Source organism: Zea mays, chromosome 4 (genome assembly GCF_902167145.1).
Source record: "Zea mays cultivar B73 chromosome 4, Zm-B73-REFERENCE-NAM-5.0, whole genome shotgun sequence".
NCBI classification, from domain to species: Eukaryota; Viridiplantae; Streptophyta; class Magnoliopsida; order Poales; family Poaceae; genus Zea; species Zea mays.
Genome location: NC_050099.1, coordinates 148,460,216 through 148,470,722, shown reverse-complemented (window position 1 = coordinate 148,470,722; position 10,507 = coordinate 148,460,216). Strand labels below are relative to the sequence as shown.

At 43.7% G+C, this 10,507-nt stretch overlaps 1 long non-coding RNA gene across 1 annotated transcript; it reads right to left on the bottom strand.

Annotated features, from left to right (window-relative positions):
* Nucleotides 1-2,021: 2,021 nt before the first annotated feature.
* On the bottom strand, nucleotides 2,022-4,850 carry LOC103653803 (uncharacterized). The gene is made up of 4 exons (XR_565723.3): nucleotides 4,496-4,850; nucleotides 4,233-4,417; nucleotides 3,836-4,037; nucleotides 2,022-2,163 (listed from the first exon to the last, which is right to left on the bottom strand). It is a non-coding gene; the product is annotated as an uncharacterized lncRNA (long non-coding RNA).
* Between the last annotated feature and the right edge of the window lie 5,657 nt (nucleotides 4,851-10,507).

Below are 10,507 nucleotides of genomic sequence, written 5' to 3'. Positions count from 1 at the left end.
TATACCGAGCCAATGTGAGAGGTTGATAGCTCTAGTAGGTTGTTATTACGATCCTATTTTTATGGCAGATCCGAAAAACATGGCAGTCGCATGCATGCGGTTATACAGATCCTAAAATTATGGCAAAATGCATGCATGAGTCAAACACGTTCCCTTGCATGCGCGTAAATTTAGGAAAGATATGTGTGGCGGTTTCTATTTTAAATGCTTTATTTCCTCCATAAATTTAGGATCGCTGCAACAGACATGCAACTAAAACTCGTAATGACCATTTTATGCTATATACTGATACTAAATATGCTACACTGTGTAGATAATTATGCAATTCGGTATACTGCGTAAAAATCTGCTACAGGCTGCATGCACACGAATTTATGATGGAAAGAATATGCAATGAAAGGAAATGAATTGCATGCATAGAAACAAAAAATCACATTTAATGTTTTATTTTCTTCATAAATATAGGATCCCTCCAACAGCCATGCAACTAAACGCATTAGAACTAGTTTATGATGTATACTGAAACAAATTATACTACACAGTGTAGGTATTTATGCAATTCCTTACACTGCGTAAAAAATCTGGCATGTTGTTCACTGGTGGACGCATCTCCGGGTGGAGCGTAAAAACCTTAAGTTTTGAGCATAAAATCCCTCAATTATAAGCGTAAATACCGAGTCAATTAGAGGTTGATAGCTTTAGTAGGTTGTTATTACGATCTTATTTTTATGACAGATCCGAAAAACATGGCAGCCGCATGCATGCGGTTTCTATTTTTATACAGATCCAAAAATTATGGCAAAATCGTGGGAGTTTCTATTGCATGCGCGCAAATTAAGAACAACATAAATCAAGGAATTGCCTTTCCAATGTGCATGCAGTAAACTGATATACGAACTCTGTGTTGAAGCATAAAATCATACAGTTTTTAGCGTAAATAATACATGTGGTAGGCATAAAACACAATAAACGAAAAGAAAAATGCGCCGGATCAGAGGATGTCACGCGCGATCATCGCTGCGCGCATCTCGCCCCTTCCGTGACGTCGCTCGCTCGAACATCGTGCCTCATGCGTCACCGTCGCTACTCGCACGTCGACGGACGTCGCTTGCTCGCTGGCCTTGGAAGTGCCGCCTCCTCGGGGCTTCGGGGACGCCGCCGCTTGCCTGCACAAGGGCCTCGCTGCGGATCGAGGAACCTCCGCCACCGCGCGTCGAGGTAATGGAGTTGCGGCCACCGGCCTGGGATCCGCCGCCGCTCGCCCTCTGGATCGGGGGCCGCCACCGCCGGCCTAGGAACCGCCGCCACCGCATGTCGAGGTCGGGGAGCCACGGCCACCGCAACCACTGGCCGGGGTCCACCGCCGCGCGCGCTATCGGGCAACCGTCGTCGCTAATGAATCGAGATGGGGCGTGAAAAACTGAACCCTAGCACTCCGGGTCCTGTTTTATAGACGTCCGGATGTTGTCCGGCTCGACCGGATTGCACTGTCTGGCCCGAGCTTCCTTTAGTTATTGGAAGCCCAGGGCTACTAATATACAATCTATATATATATATATATATACTGTATTTATATATTACACCTGGGTGCATTCAATATAGAGAATGCACCCAGGCCGAACCTACGCGCCAGGAGCATCTGGTCCGAGCCAATCGCCCCACCCAGGCCGAATCGACGCTTCGTCTTCGTCCCTCCCGCACGCTCCCGACAGAATGCTACAATTTTCGAACCAGACCAGCAGTTGCATCTAGTTATATAGAAGTTGCAATCACACCAGACCAACAGTTGCAATTACACCAGACCAACAGTTGCAATCATATTTTTAACAAAATTTCCCAGAGTTATTCAGTACTTGCAATCACATCAGAGCAACTCAGCAGTTGCAATCACACCACACCAGTAGTTGCAATTACAACACACCAGCAGTTGCAATCATTTTGTTTACATTTTTTAACAGATATTTGGGTAGAATTATACAGCAGTTGCAATCACACCTAATGCGGGGTTGCAATCACACCACACCAGCAGTTGCAATTACACCTCTTTGTCCTGACACTAAAACCAGCCAACTTTGCATAGTCAAGGTAAAAGAGGTAGGCTTCTTCCCTTGTATCAAATGTTTGCCGCACCCTGGGGACAAACACATCAAGTATGTTTGCATCCTACAGAACAACACACAATCATGAGTTTGCAATTAGCGGATACCCATAGTTGCAATCAACAAGCAACAAACGTTGCAACTGGAGTAACAACACAACATGCAATGGTAATCAAGGAGTAAAAACAGAGACTCAAGTTTTCAATTAGAGGATACTCGCGGCGGGAGGCAGGGAGGCGCACGTACAGAAGGGCCAAGGGCATGCTCTTATGGGGAGGCGTGCTCGGGGTGTTATTGCACTATATATATATATATATATATATATATATATATATATATATATATATATATATATATATATATATATATATATATATATATATATATATATATATATATATATATACGGCGCTGCTAAAATGCACCTGGGTGCATTCTCTATATTGAATGCACCCAGACGTAAGTCCTGTTTCGCGCGCCTCCCCGCCGCCGCCGCCGCCGCGCGCATCCCTATCCCCGCGCCGCCGCCGTCTCCTCCTCCTTCCTCCGATCCTCTAAACCTAGATCCCACCGCCACCGAGCGCCTCCCTGTCCCCGCGCCGCCGCGCGCCTCCCTGTCCCCGCGCCGCCGCGCGCCTCTCTGTCTGCGTGCCTCCCTGTCCCCCGCATTAGGTGGGATTGCAAGCCCGCATTATGTGTGATTGCAACTGTTGTATAATTTTACTCAAATATCTGTTAAAAAATGTAAACAAAATGATTGCAACCGATGGTGTGTTGTAATTGCAACTGCTGGTGTAGTGTGGATGCAACTGCTGAGTTGCTCTTATATGATTGCAAGTACTGAATAACTCTGAGAAATTTTGTTAAAAAATATGATTGCAACTGTTGGTCTGGTGTAATTGCAACTGCTGGTCTGGTGTGATTGCAACTTCTATATAACTATTTCCAAAAATCTGTTAAACAAACAAGATTGCAACTACTGGTCTGGTGTAATTACAACTGTGGGTCTGTTGTGATTGCAACTTCTATATAACTATGTCCAAAAATATGTTAAACAAACAATAATTGCAACTTCTGATCTGGTGTAATTGCAACTTCTGATCTGGTGTGATTGCAACTTCTATATAACTATGTCCAAAAATCTGTTAAACAAACAATGATTGCAACTGCTGCCTGGTGTAATTGCAACTGCTGGTCTGGTGTGATTGCAACTCCTATATAACTATGTCCAAAAATCTGTTAAACAAAACAATGATTGCAACTGTGTCTGGTGTAATTGCAACTGCTGGTCTGGTGTGATTGCAACTTCTATATAACTATGTCCAAAAATCTGTTAAACAAAACAATGATTGCAACTGCTGTCTGGTATAATTGCAACTGCAAGTCTGGTGTGATTGCAACTTATGTGAAGAGGTTGAGCCGTTCGCGGAGGAGCCGTTTACGGAGAAAGAGGGGCGGGGGCGGGAAAATAAAAAGGTTATGTCCGAAGCGTGCGGGAGGGACGAAACCGGCCTGGGTGGGACGGTTGGCTCGGACCTGGCACATAGGTTCGGCCTGTGTGCATTCTCTATATTGAATGCACACAGGTGTAATATATATATATATATATATATATATATATATATATATATATATATATATATATATATATATATATATATATATATATATATATATATATATATATATATATATATATATATATATATATATATATATACCTCCTCCACGCGTACCTCTTGCCTCGGCCTCGCCTCGCCTCGCTTGATTCTCCAATCCTGCCCCAAGTGACCAACGCAACTCCTTCCACCAGTCACATCCTCCGTTGCGCAGTGCAATCATCCCCTGCCTCTCCCTCTTTCTATCGTCGACCGACCAATCGCACACTCATCACAAAATTTGCGTGCAATCAGGTGACTGAGCCTTGACGATGGTTCTCTGCTGTCAACAGATCGAAAGCCACCTCATCACAAAATTTGCGTGCAATCAAATTAAAGGCGCATAATACGGTACTGCAATGGTAAGTCGAGTAACCTGTTTGTGTTTGGTGCTTGCTAAAAAAAAAGAGGATCGAGTAGCCTACTAGCCTGTGCGCATGGAGCGCCCACGGAATGACGAAACCGAACTACGTACCGAAGGCCGGCAAGGCAATTGATGACGATGAACCGGCCGAGCAACACAGGAGAGAATCCAGGGGACCTCCTCGACGGCTCGACGTACGGTACGGCTCGGCCACGGCAGGGCTATTGATGGCTCTCCGACAGTGATCTGCAAACTGCGTGCGTGAGGGAAATGGTTGTAAATACTCCAGCCATGACCTGCAATACAAAAAAAATCACATACAGGATTTGGGCTGCAGTTGCAGGCTACGTGCAGAGTAGCTAGAAATCACATACAGGCATAATAACGGGTGTTTTCGCCCGGCGGCCGGAGCCTATATGCCGCAGCAGCAGTCCTAGTTGGTTCCTGGCGCAGTGATGACGATCCAGTGTGCAGTGCAGGCCCCTGGTGTTTTATTTATTTATTGCGTTCATCGACGGACACCAACCATACCCCAGCTCCCCCACTAGCACGACTGGCCGATCGATGCTGGGGATCGGAGGCGAGGAGACCCTCCTAATCTCTCTCTCTCTCACCTACCCTACTGACTAGCTGCACATATATCGCATTCGCAGCAGGAGCACTGGAGTGAGAGAGAGAGAGAGTGGCTCGGGTAGTGGCGATGCATTTGCAGCGCGCGCGCGGCCATTGATGGAGGGAGAGGCGGCGCTGGACTGGACCCGGGGCTGCATGCGGATGCCAACAGGCGCGCCAGATCAACGTACTCCGTCTACGACTCTCTCTCTCTCTCACGCACTCTCCGCGTGTATCGTGCATTCATGCGTATTCGATGTGCTGCTTGTGCGCCAGGCCAGCCAAGGCACACCAAACCACGCGGAAAACGATATTTTCTGCAACCAACGGGCCACGGCCAACCTACCAAGCCGCCACCAATCCGGGGAAAGGATAGGATATTTCTGCAACGGCTCGTTCCGGCCAATAAATGAGCTCGTTTCGCTTAACGAACCGGGCGTGTCCAGGCACTGTCATGCGGGACGTGCTCTGCTGGGACGGCAAGGGCCTGTTTGTTCAGAGTTTGGGCAGATTATTACAGAGAACGTCGAGTTTCTGGAATAAACACTTGTCGTGTCAAGCCCTCTTATTATTATTATTAGCACTGGCGCAACCGGACACGACAGGTTTTCGCCGTTTCGTGTTAGGTTGAAATCCTAGCCCAGTAAAAATTCCAGGTTCTAATTTATTTTGTGTTCGGTTAAGTCTATCAGGATTCTTGCCCATAGGTTTGGATTTTTTTTTGGGCACAGGAGGCCTTGGATTGCAACCAGGACTCGAGGGGCCAGGAACGAATCCCATGCGAGCGATGAGAAGACGTACGGGGGCAGCGCAAGCGAGAAGACAAGGTGTTGATGAGCGGGGATCGCGATGACGACATCCTCTCCGCCGCCGGCAACCTCCACTACACTGTCAAGCTTCTATCCAGTTGGTCTCTCTCTTTTGTTAGCTAGGGTTCTTGAGTTGAGTCATTTCTCGGTCCTAGTGTTCATGGTAGTGGACTTGTGGCGGTGGCTACAGATCCACCGACGGACTTGCAGAGAAATCTGATGTGTGATATACTTTTTTGTTTGTTTCGCAAGCAGAAGGCGCACACCGTGATGAGATCTAGCAAGGAATGATTTGGCTAGCAGTTGGTATGCTTGCATGATTGGTCAGATAGAGTGCACCATGATTCCTGAAAACATGCAGTAGTGTGATTTATGCCGCTCGAGGGGGCGAGGGGGCGAGGGACTCAAATTTCTGCAGGCATGCACATGTTACAACTATTGAGCTACTGAAGATGCAGATATGTCGTACTGGAACAAACCTTTGTCCACTGCAAAAAGGCTAGCTTGTTGCGTTTGCACCATACAATTATTTTTTATTGGTGTGAGCCCTCTTGATAGAAGGTAAACCTCTGTACTACGCCTCAAAAGAAGGTGTTTGGGAGGAAATGTCAGTCGTCTTTCGCCTTCTTTTTGCCGAACAACAACCGTCTGAAAAGTATATCAGAGTTTCTGATTGTAGTTTGTTTAATATGACATCACATTATTCTGCACTTTTAGTTTGCTAACAGTTAGCGCCAGTTTAATTAGTTAACAACCTGTAGATTTTTAGTTAGCTATACTCTGTCAGTAAAAAAATCTTAGAGTGAGAGTTAGCAAAAACTGTGTTCATATAGGTCTGGAAAGGCTTGCTTTTATTTACCTGTGGCTTTGTGAGGAGCAGCTTTACGCTTGCCGTCCTCTGAAGTTGGTAGAGTAGTTTTTTTATCGCGTAGATGAGCTATCTGAATTCTAGTTTTTGAACAAATTATCTGCAATACCATCTACTAGTTTTAAAGTACAAGATTGAACTTCCTGACTTTTAAATATTCCAAATTATTGTAGCTTGTTTGTAAGACTTGATCGATTTGCTTTTTTTAGAACTGAAATTCATTGAATTTCGACCTGAACAATGCATAAATTACTTAGCTCAATTTTTTTATTCTTTATATATTGATGACATGATGTCTAAGATCCAGTGCCGCTTCTTTCTATGAAGTTGAAAATTCAATAGTTAGCGGCACTAAAGGTTCCCTTTCTGGTTCAAATTTGTGTTTATGTACAATAACAATTTAAATTATCTAGCTGCAAATTCCGTTTGTTGCACTTTGCACATAAGAACTGAACACTTTGCACTTTACACATGAGATAAGAACTGAACACTTTGCACTTTACACATGAGAACTGAGCACTAAAATTTTGCCCTTTGTTCATGTACGGTAACCATGATTTTTATGTTTTCTACTACAACATGTACACTTGAAAATTTGCAGCAATGTCTGTTATATTACATGTCCATCCATTTGTTATTACCTCATAATCTTTTCTAATGTAGTTTGCTTTGTTTTATTGTGCATATTCATTTATCTGTCTCATGGTGTTCTAGGGTCCAAGGATAAAGATATTATCAGCATCGTTAGAGAAAGGGAAAGTCAACACGTTGTACCAAGTTCAGCCAGTTGACACATCTTTAGGCTTGATCTTGGTAGCATTTGAAGGCAACGTGTTCCCGTTCTAAATATACCTGATCATTGGATGTTGATTTGTGTTTTTATTTGATCTGAATAAAAAATGTGTTCATTTGAACAAAAAAAGATATGTATTGAGAATCATATGATATGCATACTTAAATTTCTAGAGATACAATGATATGTTCTATGTTTAACCTTTGTTGGTTTTTATTGGTTTTTTGTTGGTTTTCATGTTTGGGATTTAATCGACATGGAATAAATGAACAAACATAGTTGATTGGGTTTTGGGATATGATCCACATGGAATAAACGAACAAATATTAATTGATTCGGTTTAGGGATTTAATCGCACAAAGAATTGAGTGAAAGACTTGGATTCACCCGATCCATGTGAGGTAAAAAGTCAGCCCGGGAAAAATCCTAAATTGCCGAACAAAGCCTTATTAGTGCAGGGGTCCGCCCCGAGGGGTTTAGCCACAGCCTGTGTGGTGTCATACAAGGCCGTCCAGGTTGTGTGGATGGTTGCGCGGCTGGAGCTGGTTGTTGTGGTAATGTGGTGGCTGGTACGTGGTCGCTGACGAAGGAAACCGTAAAACCATGCTGCGATGATGGTTGCTTTGCCCTCCCTCCCTCCCGTACTTCTCCTGCGAGTCTGCGACCACCTGAATGATACAGAGTGGGGAACACGTCAACGGGTATTGAACTTTTCTTTTTCTTTTAATTGTAGAACAAAACTTCAATTACAAATTGTGGATTTCCTCTAGTTCATATATAAGCAAGAACATTCTCTCTCTCTCTCGATCCACACACGAGAGTTGTGTGCCGTTTCCTTATGGACAATATAAAAGGCTAGATATATGCCAGTGCGTTGCCACGAGAGTTAAAAATCTGTATAAAACATAGATATGTAACGACAACTGTCACTATGAGATAAAAATTCTGTGTAGCAAAATATCACCTTAACACTAACATTATATTCTAAATATAGTCTGAATGCTTTGGTATCTATTCACAGGCTAAGATTTAACTGGGAAAACTTGATTAATCATTTACTGCCCAGATGCAACTGAGAACACAACAAGAACCAAATTTGGAAGGACGAGAAATAACCAAATGCACACGGTTCAGCTCATCCTTCCGAATTGAACATCCATCAAAGCTAGCATAGCATAGCTATATGCATTGATAAGTAGGTTAAAATAGATCAAACAATCTGGAAGATAAATAATATACTCCTGTGAGTAACTAACACGACATTTGGTATAAGTTTCATATCCTTACTTTTCACATATGAACATTCATATCTGCTAGTTATAAGCAGCATGTTGTAAAAGTGTTGTGGAAATGATTGAGTAAATTTGACAGTAGTTGATAGTTAGTCACCATTTTCTATATATTGTGCATAAAGAGAAGTATGCCTAAGAAACTGGGTATATCTATAAAAAACTTGACCAACATAGTAGGGTTTTTAATTAAGGGTTTTTAATTAAGAACACATACAAAATTTTGCCTCGACAATGACTTGGACTTGAGGGGTCGGGTCTGCGCGTACATGAATATTGTCGACCAACTGAGCTACACTGAGCTTCTTCAAAATTTCATTTTAATTAAGAACACATGCAAAAATTTGCCTCGACAAGAACGCATACAGCGTGAGCGGAGGGAGCCACGGGGCCTAGCTTCGGAGGCTAGTTGTATGCTTGCACGCAGCATGAGTGGATAAGAGGGGCACCCGTAGCTTGCATAGTTGCATGCTTGCATGCAGCGTGAGTGGGAGAGCAGGTGCATGACGCGCGCGATAATGTGAGAGGGGCATATTTTGGTCTACGTTACCTTCTTAATAGTTAGTAGAGATAGAAAAGGGAGGGATGAGAAGACACCCCCTCCCATGCACCCCATGAGGTGTAGTCAATACAGCATTCTAGAAAAATAAACTAGGGAAACACGATCAGCAGCCTCAAACAACAAAGGACCTAGGGATCCAGAACCAGTCTGACCTAGTATAGCGAGGAACACATGCAAGAAGCACGTTTATTTTCCCAAGCAAAAAACATAGTACACGTTTATGCTAGGCCACAGCTTGAAGCAGCACGTTTACGCTAGGCCTAGCACCTTCAAAAAAATACAAGCATTTCGGCGCTTCCATAATTCCAAAGCAACAAAGATGATCAAAATATTAAGGCCTTTGAGCTAACCTCTTTGGAACGCCTTTGATGGTGCCGCAGCACCAGACAAGTGAATATCGGATCATCCTTTAAGAACAGCTTGAAATACTCTCATGTTTTTTTTCTCTCTCTCTCGAAAATGCACGAGAGCTGCAGTTCATTAAAATAAGAAGGAATGGTACAGAGTCTCAAATAGATCTTAGACCTTGTTAAATGGTGGCCTCATCTCATGTGTCATTTTTTATACTAACATTACATCTTTATTAAATGGTAGCCTGATAGCGTGGAATATCGTTTGTTGCATTGCACTAAGTATCAGGATTACAATATATAGACCTTTACCAGATTCTGCTCCACCTGATTTATAGAAACAATGATCAGGGAGTCAAACATGGAGATCTCACACTAAATAGGAAATAGCCATATAGGAAAGAATCACCCATTAGCACCTAATCAGGGGCAATCAACCAACGCCTGATAGGGAAGGGTATCACCTTATTAGGGGCAATCAGTCAACACCTAATAGGGAAGGAAACCTTCTAAACATGGAAGGAAATAGGTTGTCTAACACCCCCCAATCGAAACATCGATGGCGTAGACGTTAAGACTAGAGCGAAACTCGTAGAATACAAGGCTCTTGGTGAAGATGTCCGTAAACTGAGACGTCGTTGGCATATGAAGAACACGAACATCACCAATGGCAACGTGCTCGCGGTCGAAGTGGAGATCAATCTCGATATTCTTCGTGCGCTGATGCTGAACCGGGTTAGTGAACAAGTAGACAGCAACGACATTATCACAATAAACTAAGGAGCTCTTGGTTAAGGGACTGTGAAGCTCCTATAGTAACTGACGCAACCAAGAAGCTTCAGCGACACCGTTAGCAATTGCCTTGTATTCGGCCTCTTCACTGGAGCGAGACACTGTAGGCTGCCGCTTGGAGGACCAGGAGACGAGGTTGTCTCCAAGGAAAATAGCATACCCTGAAGTAGACCTGCGAGTATACAGGTATTCGACCCCATCAACATCTGTGTAGACAATCAGAGCAGAGGACGTGGATGGGCGAAGGAGGACACCATGGCTAAGTGTCCCATGAATATAGCACAGGATATGCTTGACTACCGAGAGGTGAA